Source organism: Lissotriton helveticus, chromosome 11 (assembly GCF_964261635.1).
Source record: "Lissotriton helveticus chromosome 11, aLisHel1.1, whole genome shotgun sequence".
In the NCBI taxonomy this organism is placed as follows: Eukaryota; Metazoa; Chordata; class Amphibia; order Caudata; family Salamandridae; genus Lissotriton; species Lissotriton helveticus.
In genome coordinates, this window is record NC_136072.1 from 902,857,791 (window position 1) to 902,880,384 (window position 22,594).

The 22,594-nt window shown below is 45.9% G+C and overlaps 1 protein-coding gene and 1 long non-coding RNA gene across 3 annotated transcripts in view; one reads left to right on the forward strand and one right to left on the reverse strand.

The window, feature by feature from the left end:
- TBX5 (T-box transcription factor 5) overlaps positions 1-22,594 on the forward strand; it is a 615,870-nt gene that overhangs the window by 366,597 nt on the left and 226,679 nt on the right. The gene's annotated exons all lie outside the window — the stretch shown is intronic.
- Positions 6,591-22,594, reverse strand: part of LOC144791294 (uncharacterized) — a 483,505-nt gene continuing 467,501 nt past the window's right edge. The window contains exon 3 of the long non-coding RNA XR_013602352.1: positions 6,591-6,653. This is a non-coding gene — a long non-coding RNA (uncharacterized LOC144791294). The remainder of the gene's footprint in view (positions 6,654-22,594) is intronic.

A 22,594-nucleotide genomic window follows, 5' to 3' on the forward strand; every position in this document is an offset into this window, starting at 1 on the left:
ACCACATTTGGTTGGAGTTTCCTGATCATTCAATAAATACACTATTATTGAATAAAAAAAATCATCTGCTGATTGTTAGGGACATACACATTCATTAAACATAAAAGCTTTGCATCCAGTCTGACAGAAAGGATGCTATATCTCCCCAATTGGTGTTAGTCATGCTCAATCATTACAAAGATGGTCCTGGGGATAACCCACATAAGAGTACCCCTGGCACGTGAGGAGTATGGTGCATGAAATAGTTAGCCTCGCTATTTTTTTCTAATTTAACACCTTAACTAGATGACCTTCCTGGAGGAAAGCAAAATTCACACTCCTTTTATATCTGAATATATTTCATGCTTCTCTGTGCCGTTCAACTCCCTTACATTCCAGGTAAGTATATTGTAGTCACATGTAGCCATATTGTAGATAAAAGTGATTGTACAACTACCTGGGACATATACTTTGGGTAATTCATCTTGGGTACAATATAATTTGGGTAAGCACCTCAGTGCCCAACCGCAAGGGAACAATAAATTAATGGTACATACATTTGGCTCTGCTTGTAGTTTCTAGAAAAGATGTAGTGCACCAAACAATCTGACCTCCCATTTCTCCCAACCTCTACGCTTGTAATTTAAAGACATTTTTTACATTATCTCCTTGCATGCTGATGACGAGCTCAGCTCGTCATGCAGCACGGTGGCCGTGTGCTGATGACGAGCTGAGCTCATCATGACCTCCGCGAAATGCCCACGCGAGGATAATTACCCCGCTGTGCTAGGCGTTCCATTGAGCGGGTGTGGCCATGATGAGCTCAACTCGTCATCAGCACACGGCCACCGTGCTGCATGACGAGCCGAGCTCATCATCAGCACCACGGCGCCGCGCGGGGCCCCCCTCGCCCCCTGCGCCAGGGGAAATTAGCCCAGCGGCGATCGGGTTAACTATGCGCATCTCTCCATTACATAAATGAAGAGGGTAGTGAAGAAGTTTAAGTATATTACAAGAAGGGTCCCAATTTCAACTGAAGGGTATCCACCATTTGTAAGGTTTAGCAAGCATACATCCCTGCAACAAGCCTCTTCCACAATCAACATCGTGAAAAATTACTGTCATATATATTAAATTAGCCAAGCATTCATGCTACACCATAGGCAGAGTTCCCTTCAACTTCAGTGTGCTCATCTCCTTAGGGATGGAAACATCAGAAACACCATCAGAACTAGAGAGATGATAGAAGACTGATGGCATTTCATCTACTGACCACTTTTAACACCTCCAATCGTGCATCCACTATCTGATCTTGGGAGGGCTTCGTCATGATCTTTCATCTACTTGCCAGGTTAGTCCACTGAAATCTAGGTCTGTCCAATGTTCTCCCATTTGTATTCACCTATTTCCTTAGCCAGTCCAGGCTTCATCTGGTGCCGTAAAGAACTAGTTTATCAGTAATAACTTACTATGTGGCTGGGAAAAAAAGAGTATTTCAGTTCTAGTTCTCTCATTCCCCTTTTAGCGTCCTTAAATGCTTGTCTTTTAGATTGAACAACTGCTGTGTAGTCCGGAAAAGAGAATGCCTTGTGATTGTCCACCAATATGGATCCACCTTTTATGGACATCTTGAAAAGTGTGCCTGTATTATTAATTTAGCAGCCTGTCCATTATGGGTCCTGGAGGGACCCCGGGACAAGCTGCCGAGCAGGCAATTTAAGAGCGTGCTCAACTGCAAAAAACTGGCAATCCCGTTGGAGATTTATAGATTTATACACTCTCATCCATTCTTCCAAAACTGAGCCAAGTTAGAGGCTTCCACATTTTCAGGTATTCCCATCATCCTTTTATTATTTTGGCTGGAATGCACTTCTTCATCCTCCATAAACTACTTTAATGTGTTCAGGAGGTCCACAGAAGTTCTGCACTCCTCACAGGTTTTTGAATTCTGAATGGCACGCCACTATTTTGCGTTCAATTCCTGTAACACTCTCTGCTATTTTAATCTTTTCTGCTCTCAGTAGATTAAAATATGTGGTCACACTGCATTGATTTGTGCTCAAGAGCCTCACAAGACTTTAAAATGGCCATAAGGATAATGTCCAGTTTTTCCACCAGTTCTGTTCTGTCCGCTGCTGGGTAGCCATGGCATCTCCATCATCTAGATTTCCAGCCTGAAATTTAGCCGCTCTGGTATGGTCCATATTATTTTAAGTCAGGCCTACTACTAGCATGCAAGTATTGAAAAATATAGTTCCAATCCAAGTCACCAATGAAAGCAATAGCAGTGATACCTGCCTTTTGAGGTAAAACAATGTCCAGTTTAAAAATAACAACCACTATCTCTTAGTGTCCGGTTTTGGCAGCGAGAACTCAGTTTCATGCAATTTCAACAGTAGTGTCCACATACATCAAATCACAGGGCTGTTTGTCAGGAGCACTACATCCCAGGTTCAGAAAGTGACCCCCTAATGGGTACCACTAATGACTTAAGTCATTGCATAACAATGCTCCAATTAGAAACACACAATGTTTCACTGCTGATTCTGTGCTCCACAAAGATATAGTCTAACTAGCACCAAACACAATTACCAAGGTGCAAGAGCACTTTATTGTAGTCCCCATCTCCACTTTTGCTGAACTATAGAAAATGGAGGGCGCATGGAGGCACATTTAGAGTCATTGTGGAGAGGACTGACCTTGTCCATTGCCACATCTACTCCTACAGTGTAATGGTTATCCATGTTCGAGGTTCTGGTGGCAGCTTTATGCGACTCACCATGATGTAGTGGAGAAAGGAGAGAACACAGCAATCCCAGTAGACAACATTATTCATGCGTCATCTGGCTAATCCTCCAAATTACTCCGCAGATCCCCTCGATCCAAATAGTTGAGTAAACCCATGACCCACTCTTGTGGAGCATTCTAATCTTATCTTCACCCAAATTCTTCCACAAAGCTCTCTGCGGCATGAGAAAGGGGGTGATTCAAACCTCTTGGAGTGCCATATTAGATTAGGCCTCGAGTGCTGCACAATTTTGCCTGCCTCTGAGTTAATGAGCACAGACTTTGCTCCACTTTTGCAGCTGCCCCGCCTACGATCAACACCATTGCTTTCTGCAGTGCAGTGTGTGCCTCAGACAGACAACCGATAAAGATCACTGTTCCAAGCCCCAGTGTACGGCACGAGCTTCAGCACATCGCTATTTCCAACTAAGTTGCCCATTATATTTATCATCCTGATTACATTTCTGTTAGAACAATTAGTGATAAGAATTTATGTTTACTGAGCCCAACTTTCTCAACAAATGTGTTAGTATGTATATATATGTATGTGTATACATGTGTGTGTGTGTGTGTGTGTATATATGATATATATATATATATATATATATATATATATATATATATATATATATATATATATATATATATATATATATATATATATATGTACATATATACTTCTTGGTATCGAAGATAAGTGGTCACGTCCAACTCGTGTATGAGTACTTCATTGTGGGCGCAGTTCCCCGCAAAAATTATGCTCACAATGTTTCGGTACTGATAAGCGGCCGAAGAAGACGGGCACTCTAAGGGATGTGCAGCATAAATGCCATTTTTGCAGGCAGATTCAATTTGTCCCAAAGCATTTAAACTTCATGAGCCTTTCTCAAGGTGAAAAGGCACCATCACCATTTGAAATACATACAAACTTTGGGCATAGATACTGAAGAAATCATATGTAACTCGTCCAGTGAATATGTCAACAACGCTACATCAGCATAAAAACAAGGTGCAAATGAGCATACCAATAATTCATATAGTAACATGATTATTAAGGAATAAAAAAGTGCATGAATAAAAATATTTGAAAATCACATATTTATCTGTAGACATATCAGAGCCACTCTATAATGTTAGACCGACTTGTAACAATGTCAATATAACATAAATAAAGAGTAGGGACCCCACAGTCCCAAAAAGCAGCTTATGCTTGGAGTTGTTGGTGAATTCCCAGGTACCTAGATCAGCTATACATAAAGCCCCAATGAGCAAACCCAACTCCCCAATGGGGGTGGGTAGGGTACAGAGATTACACATGCACATTGTCGGATAAATGTCCACATAGACTCCCCTATTGCTGGGGGTCCGCACATCTGGCAAAGGTGGAAATTTCACCACAGTGGGCTAAAACTTCATCAACAATCTTGGGCATCTGGTGGCATTTGTCCATAATAGAACAATTCAACACCACATGCCACAGTTATCCCACATGCACTCAAACAAACTAAAAGGGTAAAACAATCAAAGGGAAACTCTGTAAGACAGCAAAAAGCAAAGGAAATGTTTCATCATATTATATCAAATGTCACATAAAAGTGAGACTAAACTAGATAGTACAGTATAGTATCATATCATACACAAAAGCAAGTACCCTACCTAGTATGAAAACCTCAATGGTCAGTACACAGACACAGTACTATAAATGCAGCAGACAGGAACTTCCAATTCCTGATCCTTATTATGGCCTGCAGGGGGTTTGGTCTGCAAATGTAGAATGTATCTGACTCAAGTTGTATGAGTTGTCTGGTTCCATTGCCCCCTCGCACATTTCTATTGATTCTATCAATTGCAACAAACCTCAATTTGAAAACATCACGCTGGTGTTCTAAAGAGAAATGTCTGGCCATAGGTTAGGTTAAATATACATTACTTACAGCACACTGATGTTCAAGAATGCGCTTCCTCAAAGGGAAGGTAATGCTCCCAACATACATTAAATTGCATAGACACATCAAGATGAATACACAAAAATCTAATGAACAATTAAAAAATTGGCCTCTCTGTCTCTTGTGGCCATTCGATGTCAGATATACAGAAATATTAGAAATGTATCTACAGGACTTGCATTAGCCACAGTTAAAAAATCCAGTGGACTTGGCCAACCAAGAATCACGTTTCTGTGTTTTAGTGTGATAGCTATGTGTCAAAGGATCCCCCAATTACCTCCCTCTCCTGTATGTGATGGACGGTTTTAAGGGTAATCGTGAGCCTATGACAATATCATTTCTCATAATAGACCAATCTTTATGCATTAGACTCCTTATCTCCGGAAAGGAAACATTGTAAGTCGTAATCAAGGGAATGCATTCATTCTTCCCAGATTTATCAATATTGGGATAAAAGGATTTGGTCCCTAGTTAGAGCTTCTGCTTCCTTTCCAGCTATATTCGGAATCTTAGCACTACAACCCCTCTCCCTGAATCTTTTATTCAGATAAGTTTTTTGTTTGAGGAACTCACTGGCACATGCATCAAAGCTTTTTGCGATCGCAAACGGTGCGAACGCAAAATTAGCTTTTGCAATGCATCAAGGGTCAAGGGCCTCGCAATTTGAGAATTAGCAATTAATTGTGAGTTCTCAAATTGCGATTGCATGTAAGGAAACGCATTTTGCAATTCCTGAAATGCAATGCAAGAACCACTTTGAAGTAGCGATTTCGCTACTAAGGGTCGCAAATTACCATGAAGTTGATCTTCATGGTAATTTGCAAAAGCGTGCATTTTTCAAAGTTGTAGGTTACACACACACACATGTCCTTGGGACATGTGTGTGCGCAACATTTGTGCACAGATCAATTTTAGGTGTGCAACAGGGTGTCCTTTTGACACCGTTGCACTCTGAAATTGCATGCGCAATTTGCGAGGACCTATTGGTACTCGCAAATTACGCATGCAATTTCCCATTCATTCCTACGGACCTATAGGCCCATAGGAATGAACGGGAAGACATTCCTTATTTCCGACTCGCAATTTGCGAGTCGCAAATAAGAAATGTGTAGGAATCGCTATTTTTTCAGCGATTCCTACATGCATAGGCTTTCGCGAGTCCTTAATTGAGATTTCTTAATTATCGCAATTAAGCACTTGCAAAATCCTACCTTGATGCATGTGCCTGTCAGTTTCTAGATTGCATACTCCTTTATATCTCCCCATATGAGATACTGTTAATGAGGTTTGTGGGAAGTTAACTTCTGTAGTGCAGTGAGCTATTACCTGCTGTTTTCTTATGGTGTATAGTAGACGAATACATTTGATTATCACCCGACAATTTAACATCAAGGTAATCACTTTCAATCTGACTTATTCTAGAGTGAATCTTAAATTGTAGGGATTGTCATTAGGCTTCTCGAAAAAACGCTGTGCCTTTAACTGATGATCATTCCATAGTATGAACAGGTCTTCTATGTACTTAGTACATATCAAGGCATGCTTGGTGTATTCATGGTTGTCCTCCACCCAGGCCACCTGCTCCTCCCAACAGCCCATCACAAGATTCACGAAGTTACAGGTGAAGCAGGCGCCCATCGCGGTACCATCCTTTGGCGGTGTTATACCCCTTCATAGATAAAAATGTTTTCCTTAAGTCAGTACTAGATTATACAAGACAATATAATCAATGCAAGGCAAGCAAACAGAACACACAGTCACACGTAGCCTACAGTTTTAGTTCAATTCACTCTCACACCTTCAACCAATTCAGTGCTAGGTCGCATTCCAGCCTAGTTCCCATGGGGAATCTTTTCACTTACCTCTAGTGTCTGGGATAGTCATGCAGAGCTCAGTCCAGTACTCCTCTCTCTTCTAGCACTTGAATGCCTCATGCACCATCTTTTAAAAATATAAACACAAAGCGTCAGGAAGCGCTCAAAGCTAACATGTTTTAATGTAAAAATAGCAACAAGCACAACAACTAATCAAAAGACAATTGATAGTTCAATTGACCAAAGTTCTTGTTAGAAAAAGTCCATTTGGAGCCTAAAGCTAAAAGATATGAAATTTAGTACAGTTTACATATGTTTAATCTCACTACGATTCTAGGGAACTAGACCAGATGTACGAAAGCATTTAGCATTTCTTAATGGACTAACTCGCTATTTTGGACTGTTAAGTACTGCTAAATGGCCTTTCCATCCCCCACATGCATCATTGTGACATTTTGCACTTCTTAATTTGCGAAAAATAAGGAATCGCAAATTAAGAAGTGCAAAATGCTATGCATCATTATTTTCGGTATTCATTTGTGATTCGGTAAAAATCGCAATTTTTACCGAATCCCAAATAAATACCGAATTCTTAAGTTAATTTTCGCAATTCCCATTGATTCCTATGGGCCAAAAGGCCCATAGGAGTCAATGCAAATTGCGAGTGGCACTTAGAAAATTTCATGGGTGCAGGGGGGGGTCCAAAGGACCCCCCCATGCACCCCTGAAATGTATTTTTCGCATCATGTTTCACACACACATGTCCTAAGGACATGTGTGTGTTAAACATGAATGTTGAAAAAAATACTTTTTCACCATTTTAAACACTTTTTCCAAATTTACCGAGTGGTTCAACCACTCGGTAAATTTGGCACCCTAATTGCGAATTTCCACTTGTCAAAGTAATGATGCATTGCTTTTAAGAAGTCGCACATCTGCGACTTCTTAAAAGCACCCGCAATTGGGGGCGGAGCTTGCCGGCGGACATGCCAGACGTGTAAGCACTGCGCTCCCCGTCTAAGCCCCGAATAACTCCGTAAAACCCATCCTCCGAACAGCCTGCTGGCACCACAAATCGCTGGGGACTACTGACCTACGCCTGGGTCGAGTGGCGAAACTTGCCCTGCCCGTTTTCCGGTGAAGGAGAGCCGAGTTGAGAACTGATCGGCGCCGAGACGGACCAGGCCGCGATCCCCGAACTTTCCTGTGCGGCTGGCCGAGGTACGTCGCGCGACGTGCGGTAGGCGGAGCTGCGGACAGACCGGTCCTCTCGGACGACTGCTGTGCGACGGATCCTGGTGAGCGCCGCTCTGCATGGTTCTGGGGCAATACCGGAGGGAACTTGGAGAGCCCTGACGGATACACCTGATTAGACGCCCACGGACACTCGGGTCGGGCTGGGGAGACTTGGTTCTCTGGCCTCGTGGTGGCTGAGACGCACACCCTGTGAGTACCGAACCCCATGCTGCCGGAGAGCGGGCGGCCTGAGGATTTGTGGACACCGGGGGTGGAGAAGGCACGCTCGAGCGTCTACAGGGTGGCAAGGGCGGTGGGACAGTCTGTCGTCCTCCTGGGTGCCGGGCCTGGACATAGCTCGGAGTGTGACGCCGCCATATTGGTAACAGCGCTTACTGCCTCATACGCCGACCACGGGAGACTGTTGCTGGCGCTACCCCCTCCCGGCCTGCCCCCCCCCCACACGAGCAACTTACCTAGGGCGCCTGGGTGCACCGGCTGCATGAGCACCAGAAACGCCATGGGGAAGGGGGACAGACAACAGCCCAAATTATCGTTCGAGCAGAAGAGGACTAAGGGTGCTGAAGGCGCGAAGGGTGCTGAGGGACCAGCCATGGACGCCTCGCCAAGACAATCTTCCTCCGAAAACACCCTCTGTGCGGAAATACGAGGCATGCTGGGGGTCATGGAGAAAGGCCTGCAGGACAGTATGGCATCGATAGGCACTAAGATTGACGCACTGACGTATCGAATGGATCGCATGGCCGAGAGGGTGGACAAACATGCGGAGAGGCTCGATATGGCGGAGAGACGGCTAACGGAGGCGGAGGAGGCCCAGTCGGAATGGGATAAAGACCGTAAACAGTTTGGGAGGCTGCTCCAAGTTATACAAGACAAGGCGGAAGATTTGGAGGCGCGCTCGAGGCGCTCCAACATCCGCATCACGGGAGTGGCAGAGACAACCAGTACCGGCAAGATGGAGGTGTTTGTGGAGAAGCTGCTGCGGACCCTGCTGGGTGAAGAAGTCTTCTCCCCCATGTTTATTGTTGAAAGGGCGCATCGCTCTTTGGGACCGAAACCGCAGCCAGGCCTACCCCCGAGGCCGATCATCGCGAAACTCTTGAACTACAGGGACAGGGATCTGGCGCTCCGACTGGCCAGAGAGAAAGGGGACCTGCAGTTTGAGGGAATGAACGTCTCCCTATACCCTGACTTCACAGCGAGGGTTCAGGAGGAAAGGAAACGCTTTGCTCCGTATAAAAAACAGCTGAGAGAGCTTGGGCTGGACTACGCGATGTTGTACCCTGCGCGACTCCGTATCAACAGGCAGGGTCACTCGCACTTCTTTACGGATCCTGCGGAGCTTAAAAAGTCCCTGAAAGACTGGTCAAAGGAGCAGCGCAATTGCCCGAGGAGTCCGCGAAGGGATGACGTTGATGCTGAGGCAATGGAAGAACGAGAGTGAATAGGGGAGCGGTAGTGGATTGGGGCTTGCAAGGCCTAGGCGCCTTGTGACGCCTGAACATTTGGAGTGGGCCCGACTGTGAGTACGCTGGTGTGGTGATGTTCCGGATTCCCTCGGATAAGGTACTGTTTACCCTGGTGGGCGGTTGGGCTGGTGTCACACTGGCGGCGAGACACTGCAGAGGCGGCTCTCCTTGTGTACTGGAGCCGCTTTGGGACTAAGAAACATTGTGCTGGCAGGATTGTGGGGAACAAATTGGACGGGGCGGGGACGGGGGGGTGTTTGATGTTCAGGGCCCTTGGCCCACTTTATGCTAGTAACCTAGCCAGGCACCTCTGCCTCTGCGCTTTTGGCATTTGGCTCCCTTGGGAGCCGTCCGGGGTTTGTAGTACTTGTTGATACCTGGGGAAGGGTCGGAGGGAGGGGTTGGGGCCTGTCTGACCGGGTTGGGGTTGGTCGGCTGTGGGAGGGTGGGTGGTAGTGAATTGACTTTCATGTTGGCAGTTGGGTTTGGGGTGTTGGGGTTGGTCGGCTGTGGGTGGCTGGTTGTTTGCTATGTCTTTGTGCTGCTGCTGATATTTTGGGTGGGGTTCGGGGTCAGTTGGGAGGGGGGTCTGTTTATGCCGATTACTGCTATGTGTCCGCTACATCGCCTGCTTTGTCCTACTGTTTTCTTTAACCTGCTATGTCGACCGCTGAAACTCTAGAACCAGAGAGCGCCCTGGGCTCTCTGCGACTGCTGTCATGGAATGTGAGAGGGCTTAACGATTTCCGTAAACTCAGGAAGGTCTTGGCATACTTGCAGCGCCACCGGATTGACCTTGCTCTGCTGCAAGAAACACATCTGCCGCTGTCTAGTCCTATGTTGCAGATGAGGGGTCTTGGTTCCGCTTGTGTTGCTGCAGGGTTCACCACGCATGCTAGGGGGGTACTCACCTGGGCTAATCCCAAATCCCAATTGTCGCTACGGCGGGTGGCGGTAGACCCAGAGGGGCGGTATGTGGTTGCACGGTGTGTGGGGAAGGGTCACGATCTTTTGTTGGTGAATGTGTATGGCCCCAACTACGATTCCCCAGACTTCTATGCTTTGTTGGCTGACAGCTGTAGGCAGTTTGTGGGCACTAGAATGCTGTGGGGGGGGGGACTTTAACTTGGTGTTGAACCCAGAACTGGACAGATCGGCGGGCCTCCCTAGATCCCCGGCTGCTTCGGCGTTACTCCTATTGTCGGAATGTGTGAAGCTTGACTTGCTTGATGTGTGGCGTCATAGACACCCGGGACGGGGTGGGTTCACCCATTACTCGGCCTACCATAACCTCCATACACGCATAGATTACTGGTTTGTTTCCCGCTCACTGATTGGTGCGGTGAGAGGGTGTACGGTGCTGCCTCGCACACTGTCTGACCACTCGCCACTACTCTTATTATTGGTTGCTCCTCCTAGGGGGATCCCCCCGTTTACCTGGAGGTTCCCCCCGTACTCCCTCCTAGATGAAGTTTTCAGAGGGGAACTGACCGAGGATATAGAGACCTATTTCTCAACTAATGTGGGATCGGTAGATAGCGTCCAGGTGCTTTGGGATGCGTTTAAGGTGTACATCAGAGGGATGACTATGGCTAAGCACTCTGGGGTGCTCAAGGCTATCAGGCACCGGCTGCAATGGCTTGAAACGCAACTCACCGATCTGGAACGGCGGGCGGGAGACTCGGGTGCTGCCACAGACGCAGACAGACTTCAGTCTTTGCTGGAGGAATTTCAAGAGGAGGCGGACAGGGAAATTAAACATATGGGCAAATATGCCACGGTGCGCGCGTATGGGGAGCGGGAGCGACCTGGTGCTCTCCTGGCCAAACTGATGCGCAACACCAGGCCCCCATTGGTTATCGAGGAATTGGTGACTGCTGCTGGGGAGGTGGTGACGGAGGAGCAGGATATCATAGCGGAATTTCACTCTTACTATACGGCGCTCTACTCCTCACGGGATAGCCGCCTTGAGGAGGAAATCGACGACTATCTCAGTTGCCTCCAAATGCCCTTCTTAGCCGACTGGCAGAGAGAGTTTCTCATGGCCCCAATCCAGAAGGAGGAGATAACGGAGGCACTGGAGGGCATGAAGTCCGGTAGCGCCCCTGGAGAGGATGGCCTCACGGTGGCGTTTTACAAGGCCTTTCAGGACAAACTTGTCCCGTATTTGATGCTCCTATTTGATGACATTTGCCAACAGGGCAGCATGTCGAAATCCATGAGAGAGGCGCTACTTATAACCATCCCGAAGCCAGGTAAACCACCTAATCAATGTGGCTCTTACCGCCCTCTATCGCTGATCAATGTGGACGCGAAGTTATATGCAAAAGTACTTGCGACCCGTTTGGCGCTTTTGGTCCCAGACTTGGTTGCCCCGGAGCAGGCTGGGTTTGTCCCCTCACGCAATCTCACTTATAATATCCGCACTGTACTTGGCACGATACAACACGTCAAACAAGAGAACAAAGCTGTCGCCGTCTTTTTAGACATGGAAAAGGCCTTCGACTCTGTTGAATGGCCGTTCATGCTTAGGGTCCTTCGTAAGTTTGGACTCGGTGAACCGTTTCTACAGATGTTAGGAGCTCTATATTACAAGCCCACTGCGAGATTAAAGATAGGGAACTTAGTCACTGCTCCTATCGAGATTGGAAGGGGCACCCGTCAGGGTTGTCCCCTTTCTCCGCTGTTGTACGCCATGGTGGCAGAACCCCTCGCTTGCGCCATACGAGAGTATCATCGGTTCGAGGGGATTAATTTTCCGACGTACCAAATTGGTATCTCAACATACGCGGATGACACTCTGCTATATGTCCGTGACCCGGAGACAAACCTCTCTGCGGTGCTGCGGGAAGTGGTGAGATTCGGGGCCTTGTCGGGCCTTCGGGTCAACTGGAATAAATCGGTGGCGTTACCCTTGACTCCGGTGACACTCCCTTTTGACTCGGAGTACCCATTGCAGTGGACCACAGACTCTATCCGCTATCTGGGGATACGAATACATACTGACCCGGAGGTCCTGATACGAGAGAATTATGGGTTCGCCTATTCCAAACTGGTAGATGATGTCGAAGTGTGGTCCAGACTCCCGCTTTCTCTCATGGGCAGGACAGCGCTCATGAAGCTGGTAGTGCTCCCCAGATTTCTTTTTCTATTTACGAATATACCGGTGGTCCTCTCCAAGGCTTTTTTCAGACAACTCACCCAAACGCTCATCCGCCTGGCGTGGGGGGGAAAACAGCCGAGGGTGCAGTGGCAAACGCTCATGCTTCCGTATGAGCAAGGGGGTCTTGGGGCCCCAGACCTGGAGCGGTACTATAGGATCGCTCAGGGAGCACATCTCCACACATGGATTCATGGGGATCCTGGCATCCCTCATGTCAAACTGGAACGACTCTTTGCAGACCCCATCCCTCTCCCGGCCACGGTATGCTATCCGCCCGCTCGGAAGGTCGGCATTCTGGATTCAATCGCGGCCACGAACCACGCTTGGCATGCACTGGTTGGCTCCCGAGAGAGTGTACTGCTGTATTCACCCTTGCTCCGTGTGGAGTGGGCAGCCTGGTTGGCTCCGCTGACGGAGAAAGGCGTCCTGAAAGCGCTACGTGAATTGGGTATTGTCACTGTGGGAGATCTCTTTTTAAACGGCACCCTGAAGACGTTGCAGCAGGTCCTTCAACCCTGCCCTGGGGCAACGCTATTACATAGCTTTCAATACCATAGGGTCCGTAAAGCGGCACTGGCCACATTGGGCCCGGAACTGGCTGAACCCCAGGAAGTGCTGGAGCTCACGTATGTAATCAGGACCCCCTCTTCTCGCAAACTGATAACGGCTCTGAGGGCGCTGGGCGATGGACTTCGGCAGTGCCCCACCTCTAAGGCCCGATTGGCCTGGCAAGCTGACCTCCAAACTCCTATCTCAGATGAAATGTGGCGTTATTGCTCTACCAACACTAGAAAAATCTCGCTAAACAGTCGACACCGCCTGATACACTTTAAATTTCTACAGCGTGTCTACTACACGCCCGTGAGGCTCCATAGGTATGGGCTGAGGGAGTCGGCGGAGTGTGAGCGCTGCCACTTTCACACGGCAGACTTTCTTCATATGGCCTGGACTTGTCCTGCTATTCATAGGTACTGGGTAGAGGTCTTTGCGGATCTCAGCTCTATCATAGGCGAGGAGATCTTGCCCAACCCGGCGCTCGCATTGCTCGGATTTTCCAAACCACTGCCGGTGGCGGTGCGGCGACTTGCGGACATGGCGCTGCTGATGGCGAAGCGTCTGGTTGCCTTGTGTTGGATGCGGGGACCGGTTCCCACGAAGAAGCGTTGGGAGGCGGATTTACTTGACTGCTGCACGCAATCAGAGGCGTATAGTGAACTACTTCCCCCGAAGAGTCGCCCCAAGAACTTCTGGGGGTTGTTTAAGGCGTTTCAGAGCGCGCGAGAGGAAGATGAGTCTGATCCGGAAGGGGAGGAGCTGGATGTACTGCAGGGTGATGGGGTTGCGGCGGCTGAGAATGTGGAGAGTGGTCGCTGAAGGTTTCGGTGTTCTGAGTGAGTGGTGGATTGTGCCTGGTCTTAGCGGTGCCATGCATTGGAGGGGTGCTCGGGTTGGCTGGCCTGGATGTAGATAGACGCCATCCCCACTGTACCTTGTTTCGCCCTCATGGATCCGTGAGTCGACACCCATGGCCCTGTAGAGGGGTTTGTGGAAGTGGTGAATGGTGGGTGCAGGCGTGTGGACACGGGCTCAGGTAGTCTGGCTAGTTTTTGGGGTGGGTGGGCTTGTGTTTGAACGGGGGTTCTTAGTTCTTTCTTTTTACACCTTTTCCTGGTCTCCATCTTGAGGGGCTCAGTCCCTGGGTCCTCATGCAGTTGTTACTCTGTACCTACACCGGTTGTCCCATCCTGGCACGCTGTTTTTGAGCTTGGAACTGGCACCGCAGGCGCCGCCGGGTGGGCCTTCCTTTGTCATATTGAGGTCAATCATCTGCTGCTTCAATAGACTGATGCTACTACACACTTCTCTTACACCTGCAGTTACGCCGCCAGGCCTCCGGGCTGTTGGTATCATGGCTGTGTGTTTTATCTTTTACCCAGGGGTTTGAGAAATGACCGTTTGCTGCCGCCGGCCTCCGGGTTGTAGGCGATGATGGCTGTGTGTATACCTCGAAGGTGTAATAAAGTAAAAATTTAACAAAAAAAAAAAAAAAAAAAAAAAAAAAAGCACCCGCAATTTTAGAACTCGCAAAAATATTACGAATTCTAAAATTGCTTCATGCATCCCAAAAAGCACTTTTGCATTCGCAAACGGCCGATTTTAAGGAATCGCACCGTTTGCGACTACAAAAATGCTTGATGCATGTGGGGGCATGTGAACAAAGGCAGTTTAGAAATCGCAAATTGCAATTTCTACCCAGCTCTACATGTGCACCAATTTTTACTGGGTGCATCAAGTGTTAGGTCTTAGGCAGACAGTCACCCTTGCTTTAGCATTTCCTAATTTGTGAGTTCCTATTTGGAAATTGCAAATTAGGAAATGCAAAACCATTTTTACCTATGGGACTTTAGACCCATACCCCCACATGCATCATTGTTCCATTTTGCGATTCCTTAATTGCGAAAATTAAGGAATCGCAATTAAGGAATTGCAAAAAAATTGCGATTTCTTAAAATTCCTTAATTGCGATTCTCTAATTGAGAATCACAATTAAGGAATTTCTACCCATTCATTCCTATGGGCCTAGAGGCCCATAGGAATGAATGGGAGGGCATTCTCAATTTGCAATTCATCATTGTGAATTCGCAAATTGAGAATGCAATTTCAAGGGTACAGGGGTGTCCAAATGACACCCTGTTGCACCCCTGAAATTTGCTTTTGGATACATCTTACACACACACATGCCCCAAGGGCATGTGTGTGTGTAACATGTAACAAAGAAAAATGCATTTAAAAGCATTTTTTTAGATTTTCGCAAATTACCATGAAGGTCAACTTCATGGTAATTTGCATTTCTAATTTGCAAATTCGCAATTTCTAAAAGTATGATGAATTGCATTTAAGGAATCTCAAATTGAGATTCCTTAAATGCATTCGCAATTTAAGAAATCGCAATTGTGCGATTTCTTAAATTGCGAATTTCTGAAAAAGGTTGGTGCATCCCAAATCAGGAAATTGCATTCACAAACAGCCGAAAAATGCGATTCGCACCGTTTGCGAATGCAATTTACCTTGATGCATGTGGGTGCATGTAACGTATGGCTTGGTATTTCCTGAATAGTGATTTCCTAATAGTGATTCCTACTACGCTGTAGGAATCGCTATTGTGAAATCTCTATTTTTGTACATTCCATTTTGCATTTCCTAAATAGCTATTTCTTAGGATTCACTATTTAGGAAATGCAAAATTGGAATGTCGTACATCTGGCCCCTAATCATGAGGCAGAAACTTGTTAGTTTCAGCAGAACTTATCTAATGAGCAGGTGGCAGGATCTTATCCTTGAGGAAGTGTGAGACATCCTTGAGAAGAAATAAAAATTCATAAACACAATACAGAGTCCATTAATATTCCAAAATCCAGATTCTAATTGCCAACACTGAAAACGAGGTTATGCCTTGTAACCATCTGTAAGTGTACTACTCTGAATAAAATGGCTTCTGGGCCTGCTAGATCAATTAAACTTAGCAAGACTAACTGAAGCTACACTCAGTGATATCTCTCTCTGTGTTGCTCTCTCTCTCTCTCTCTCTATCTCTCTCTCTCTCTCTCTCTCTATATATATATATATATATATATTTACGCACACATATATACATATATAGAGAGAAAGAGAGATACATATCTATCTCTCTATCTATCTATCTATCTATCTATCTGTCTTTCCTCTTATACTGTTCCATTGGAGAGAGATAATTCAGAAGAATTTTTAAGGCGTGAAGCACGAGCAACGCAGTTAGCAGAAGAAATTGAATCTAGTGCCCAATACAAAGCTCGGGTTGCTTTGGAGAATGATGATAGATCAGAAGAAGAAAAATATACTGCTGTTCAACGAAACGAGAGAGAAGGACATGGTGTGAACCCAAGGTATTTCATTTTTGTGAGAAAAGTCTTAGTTCGCTGAAGGTGATAAAATAAGAACCTGTGTTTCTAAAGGTTGTTTAGGTGAGATTTCTCTAAAGCCCATGGAAATAAAAACTTACTTTGGGTAAAATATTCTGTGAAGATGTATTGGGGAGAGGAGTTGGCCTAACGGCTAGGGCGCTCGACCTCGGACGTGGGGATCTGGGTTCGAGTCTCGGTAACAACGACAAAACCTCCTGTGATTCTGGGCAAATAACTTGATCTCCCCGTGCCTAAAATGAAAGTGTGTCCTCCTGTAACGTAACTGGAAAATATGTAAAGCGCTCTGATACCTGATTAGGTTCGGGTCTAGTTCGCGCTATATAAAACTCTGCAACAACAACAACAAAGACCACTCAGTAAAAGTATTCAAAGGACACAGCGGGGAATTACGCGGAATCCCTTTAATTGATCACTCTCGGCATAATGCATTTCGGTGTAACAAGCCTTCCTCAGATGCCTTTAACACGGGGGTTACGCCCCCGCCCTGCTATGTAAGTCCTGTGGCACTCCCTTGGTAGGAATTCAGCTGGCTCCACCTCATTGTTTAAAGCCACAGCTGTAGTCCAGGTCCATCGACTACAGTTCCCAGCATACAGTTCGGCCGGGTAAGTGCTAGTGGCAGGGCCCAATATTCCCTAAATGGGCTCTGTTTGTTCCAGGCATTGTAGTGCTTCGTGTCAATGGTAAAGCCCGGTTGAAGGTGTGACCTGGAATTAATTGGGCCCCCAACGTCCTGCCCCAAATATAAGAGTCAGCCGGGCCATGAAACTTCTTTGCAATGATCACGTTGCCCCGTGCAGTGACGGGCTGCTCTTGGCAGTGGCCACTTGCTTAGCTAAACTCTACGGCAGTCCGTGGCTGTTCCAATACCTTGAGAAAGAAAACAGCAGTTTTAGCCTGCAATGCCATGGACACTTAAAGGACAAGTCCTCTTAACATGCTCCTGGCATGCGTGTGAAATATCACAACGAAGACCACTCAGTAAAAGTAATCAGAGGACACAGCGGGGAATGACACGGAATCCCTTTAATTGATCACTCTCGGCATAATGCATTTCGGCGTAACAAGCCTTCCTCAGATGCCATTAACACCGGGGTTACGCCCCGCCCTGCTATGTAAGTGCTGTGGCATTCCCATTGGTGGGAGTTCAGCTGGCTCCACCTCGTTGTTTAAAGGTACAGCTGTAGTCTAGGTCCATCAACTACAGCTCCCAGCATACAGTTTGGCTGGATAAGTGCTAGTGGCGGGGCCCAATATTCTCTAAATGGGCGCTGTTTGTTCCGGGGATAGTAAGGCTTCATGTCTATAGTAAAGCCCGGTTGAAGGAGTGACCTGGTATTCCTTGGGTCCCCATCATCCTGCCCCAAATATGAGAGTCAGCCGGGCCATGAAACTCTGATGCAATGATCACATTTCGGCTGGGTAAGTGCTAGTGGCAGGGACCAATATTCCCTAAATGGGCTCTGTTCGTTCCAGGCATAGTAGGGCTTTGTGTCGATGGTAAAGCCTGGTTGAAGGAGTGACCCGGAATTCCCAACATCCTGCCCCAAATATTAGAGTCAGCCAGGCCATGAAACTCCTTTGCAATGATCATGTTTCCCCGTGCAGTCACGGGCTGCTCCTGGCAGCGGCCGCTTGCATGGCCCAAACTCAAGGCGGTCCGTGGCTGTTTCAATACCTTGGAAAGAGAAAGAAAACTGCAGTTTTAGCCAGCAATGCCATGGACACTTAAAGGACGGGTTCTCTTAACGTGCTCCTGGGATGCGCGTGAAATGTCACAACGAAGACCACTCAGTAAAAGTAATCAGAGGACACAGCGGGAATTACATGGAATCCCTTTAATTGATCACTCTCCGCATAATACATTTCGGCGTAACAAGACTTCCTCAGATGCCATTAACACCGGGGTTACGCCCTGCCCTGCTATGGAAGTCCTGTGGCACTCCCATTGATGGGAGTTCAGCTGGCTCCATCTTGTTGTTTAAAGCCATAGTTGTAGCCCAGGTCCATCGACTACAGCTCCCAGCATACAGGTCGGCCGGGTGCTAGTGGTGGGTCCCAATATTCTCTAATTCCCTAATATCCAGTGTATGTATACATATATACACTGGAAAAAATGGTTAGAGTAATGTTACTGGTAGGTGAACTTCTCTGTGACAACATTACTGTTTTTAACTAAAATAAAAACACAGAAGTTCACCAGTTATAGTTAGCAGCGCTAACTATAACTTGGGCCTCCATCATTCACTGCTTATTACCTCACATATGACACCACTCATTATTTATGTAATCACCGATGATATCTCAAATGACATCATTGATGACATTACTGATGACATCATCCAATGAGTGTGCTAACTTGTTTTATACTTTACACAGTGAAGGGCAAGTACCATATTACTTGTCTACCTAATTGTATACAGCATGGGACCAGCTAATTGGTGAAAATGCATTCGCCCCTAATGCATCATAGATGTGTAGAGGTATTGAACACGTTATAACTCTTTGTATTGAAGAGTAACTCTGGGTGCAGGTGACAGAATGTTCCACACATGGTTATGGGAACTGTATAAAAAGTTTCCAACAGGGTAAAGATTCTATGTACTACATGTTAAGTATTGTAAGGCTTGAGTTATTAGACAGAATCGTCTCAGCATGACAATTTCTACTTAACATAGACAACTGTGTGCACCACGTAGTTACCTAGGTACATGTGCTTATTTTGGCTCAGAAGATGGTCTATCTATAAAGTTTTCAATAGTCTATCTTTGGATGAGTTTTGCATAGAGTGCACACTGTGCTTAGTAGATACTTTTTAATACTCTGTGGTGTATTTCTCATGAGAGTTTCACAGTCTACAAACAGTGTGGTACAGAGTAAACTCTCCGTAGCGTAAACACTTAACAGTATCCATGTTTCTACTCATATCCACTCACTTTATTTCTCAGCGTTCGTTAAGTGACTTCAGGGGCTTGGTACAGGTAAAGAGTGTCCGTAGTAGGCATTAGTTATGTAACAGGGCGCGATTATGGTGAGGAACTTGGTTTTTCCAGAACAGTCGTAAACAGATTGAGCACCGTGAGCAGTGTAGGTCATCCTTTCATCTGTGGTTCATAGTCAAGATGAACTCGGCTACCCATGAAGTGTATGTTATTGGGTCAATGTTAAAAATAACACAAGCTTGCTTTACCTCTGGGAGTTGTATGTATGGTAGCAGTAAAGACGCTTCATATTATTCTAAGCTTTTTGCACTTACTTTCATTGCTCGAATGGTATACCCGTTTAAAGAGCAATGCAGCAAAACAAAGCTTGAATTATGTCATCAGTGATGTCATTTGAGGTGTCATCAGTGATGTCATAGATATTATTTATTTATTTATTTATAGAGTTTTCTATAGCGCGGACCAGACCCAGGGAAGGGTATCGGAGCGCTTTACAATGAGGGCACAATAGGAATAAAACAATTTGCAAAAAGAATAGCATACATAAGATCAACATATTTCACAAAGTTTGTAAGGTTGCAGGTGTGAAAGTATTTCTGAGCATTGGGTAAAGAGCAGCGAAGGTGTCTTTCAAGGGATAGAAAGGGCAAGTTAGGGTGTAGATCTGGAATGGTCCGTGTGATAGTTTATGGGAAGAATTTGCACAAAAGGAATGATTGTGCTTATTTTTTGAACAGAGGAGTAGAGGAGATTTTCCTGATGTAGGGTGGAAGCGAGTTCCATATTCTTGTTGCGGCTCCGGAGAATGCTCTTTCAGAGGCTTTTTTCTTTCTGAAGCATGAGGGTTTCAAAAGTAGATTATCAGCACTCAATGAATGTCTGATTCCTCAAGATAAGGTCAGTTTTTGGGATAGGTACTGGGGAGTATTGTGGTGAAGCGCTATGTGAGTGATGCATGCCATTTTTAGGTGGATTAGAGCTTCAAAAGGAAGCCACTTGAGCTCTTTCAGGTGTGGCGATATGTGGTAAAATTTCCTAGATACTGTTAGGAGTCTTGCTGCGGCGTTGAGACAGTCTTTTAATGGGACGGTTGAGATTTTGGGAAGTCCCGCGAGGGTGGTGCATCCGTACTCCAGCCTTGAGCTGACTAAGGACTGAACTGCAGCTTTGAGGTCTGGGTTCTTGATGAAAGGAGATAGCTGAGGTATTTTCGAGTGCCATGTTCATCGATATTATGTCTTCAATGGAGGAGATCTTGATGTAGAGTTGAGTGTCGTCCACGTACATGTGGTAGGCTATGTTTGCCTGCTGTCATAGAGCATGTCATGAGTGATGTCATATTTGAGATCATAAACAAAACTAACAGGGGTGCATAATCTAGTTAGAGGTGCTAACTAGAAGAAAACAAGTTACTTACCTGTAACTGTAGTTCTCCAGTATTGGAACCTTTCATATATTCACATGCCTGAATCATTCCCCTTCAAGATGGGAGTCCCTGGTATATAAAAAAAACCAATGCTTAGATAAGTACAAAACTGAAAAGAGGCCTAGGCCCATTTCCATTTTGTAACCCATAACTCTTGTTATGTAAAAGAGACCAACAATTGTCCCTGAACCAATCAGATCCTCTCAGAATCTAGAACACCCCTGAGAGAACCTTTTGCCCCTCAGATTTTCTAGCACTTGTGCCCCAGATATTCTTGGTGCAAAAAATCCAAAGGTGAGCCTCTCAGGGGAGGAGGGTGGGTCGCATGTGAATCTATGAAAGCTTCCAATACTGGAGAACTACAGTTACAGGTAAGTAACTTGTTTTCTTACTCCAGTATTGGAGCTTTCATAGATTCACATGTATGAATCAGAATAGCGAGCAGTAAAATAGCACATTTTATTGTGCATAAATCTGACCTCAGGCAGCATAAGGAGTGAAAAAACTGCACCTTACATACATATATACTTGAAGATATCACATAGTATTGAGATAACTTTCAATATCAAGATAATAAAACAAAACACTATTAACATGTGACATCATAAAGCATAACAATAAAATGTGTATATGTAACCAATAAAGGAAGGAGGGAAGAGAAAGAGAGCTCACAGTCATTGGAAAAGGTTTCTCAGCACCGCTTGTCCCACTGCTGCATCCTTTTCTTCGGCTGCATCCAGGCAGTAATGTCTGGTAAAGGTGTGCAGAGTTTTCCAGGTAGCCCCCCCGCAGATATCCTGGACAGGTACTCCAGCAAAAAAAGCAGTGGAAGTGGACACTGCTCTCGTAGAATGAGCACAAACTTGTGCATTCAACAGTTTCCCAGCCGCCTGAAGACAATATTGTATTGCACTGGAAATCCATCGGCCAATTCCCCTTTTAGATAGAGGAACCCCCTTCCTATGTGCACTAAAAGATACAAAAAGTTGTGAAGATTTGCAGAAAGGTTTTGTTTTCTGCAAATAGAACTTAAGACAGTGCTTGACATCTAGCGAGTGGAGAACTCTTTCCACCGCTGTTGTCAGTTGAGGAAAAAATCTTTTAGGAGTTAGAAGCTCATTCAAATGAAAGTCAGATGGCATGAATTTTGGATTAGTTCTGAGTACAATCCGGTCCTCCTTAAACTGCAAGAATGGCTCCTGTATAGTGAGAGCCTGTATCTCCCCAACTCTCCTGGCCGAAGTGAGTGCTATGCGAACAGCTACCTTCCACGATATGAATTTGAGATCGCCCTATGAATGGGTTCGAAGGGCTGCTTCATTAATTGAGATAATACATTGTTCAGCTGCCAGAGAGGTGGTGGAGGCTTTTTGGAGGGAAAGTTTGAAATAACCCCTTCATGAACTGTTTGATAATTCTTGCAGACCACAATGATGGTCCTGAAGAAGTCCTCCTGTAACGTGACATAGTGGCTAGATGCACTTTAATACAAGCAGGAGCCAAACCAGATTTTGCCAAGAGCATAATATATGGGATAATTTCATGAGCTGGATGAGAGGATGGATATTAGCTTCCTGGCACCATAGACAGAACCTTTTCCATTTCATCCTGTATGTTTTGTTTGTACTCTCTGCTCTGGCATTTGACAATATATCTCTGCATTCAGATGAAATATTTAAATGCTGAAAACCGCAGTGTTCAGGAGCCAAGCCGCTAGACGTAGTGATTTTGATCGAAAAGAGCGAAGGTGTTGGCTGAACGTGAATTGGATGAGCCTCTGACAGCAGAAGAAGCTCCGTGTACCAGTGTTGTCTGGGCCACCATGAGGCTATCAGGATCATTCTGCATG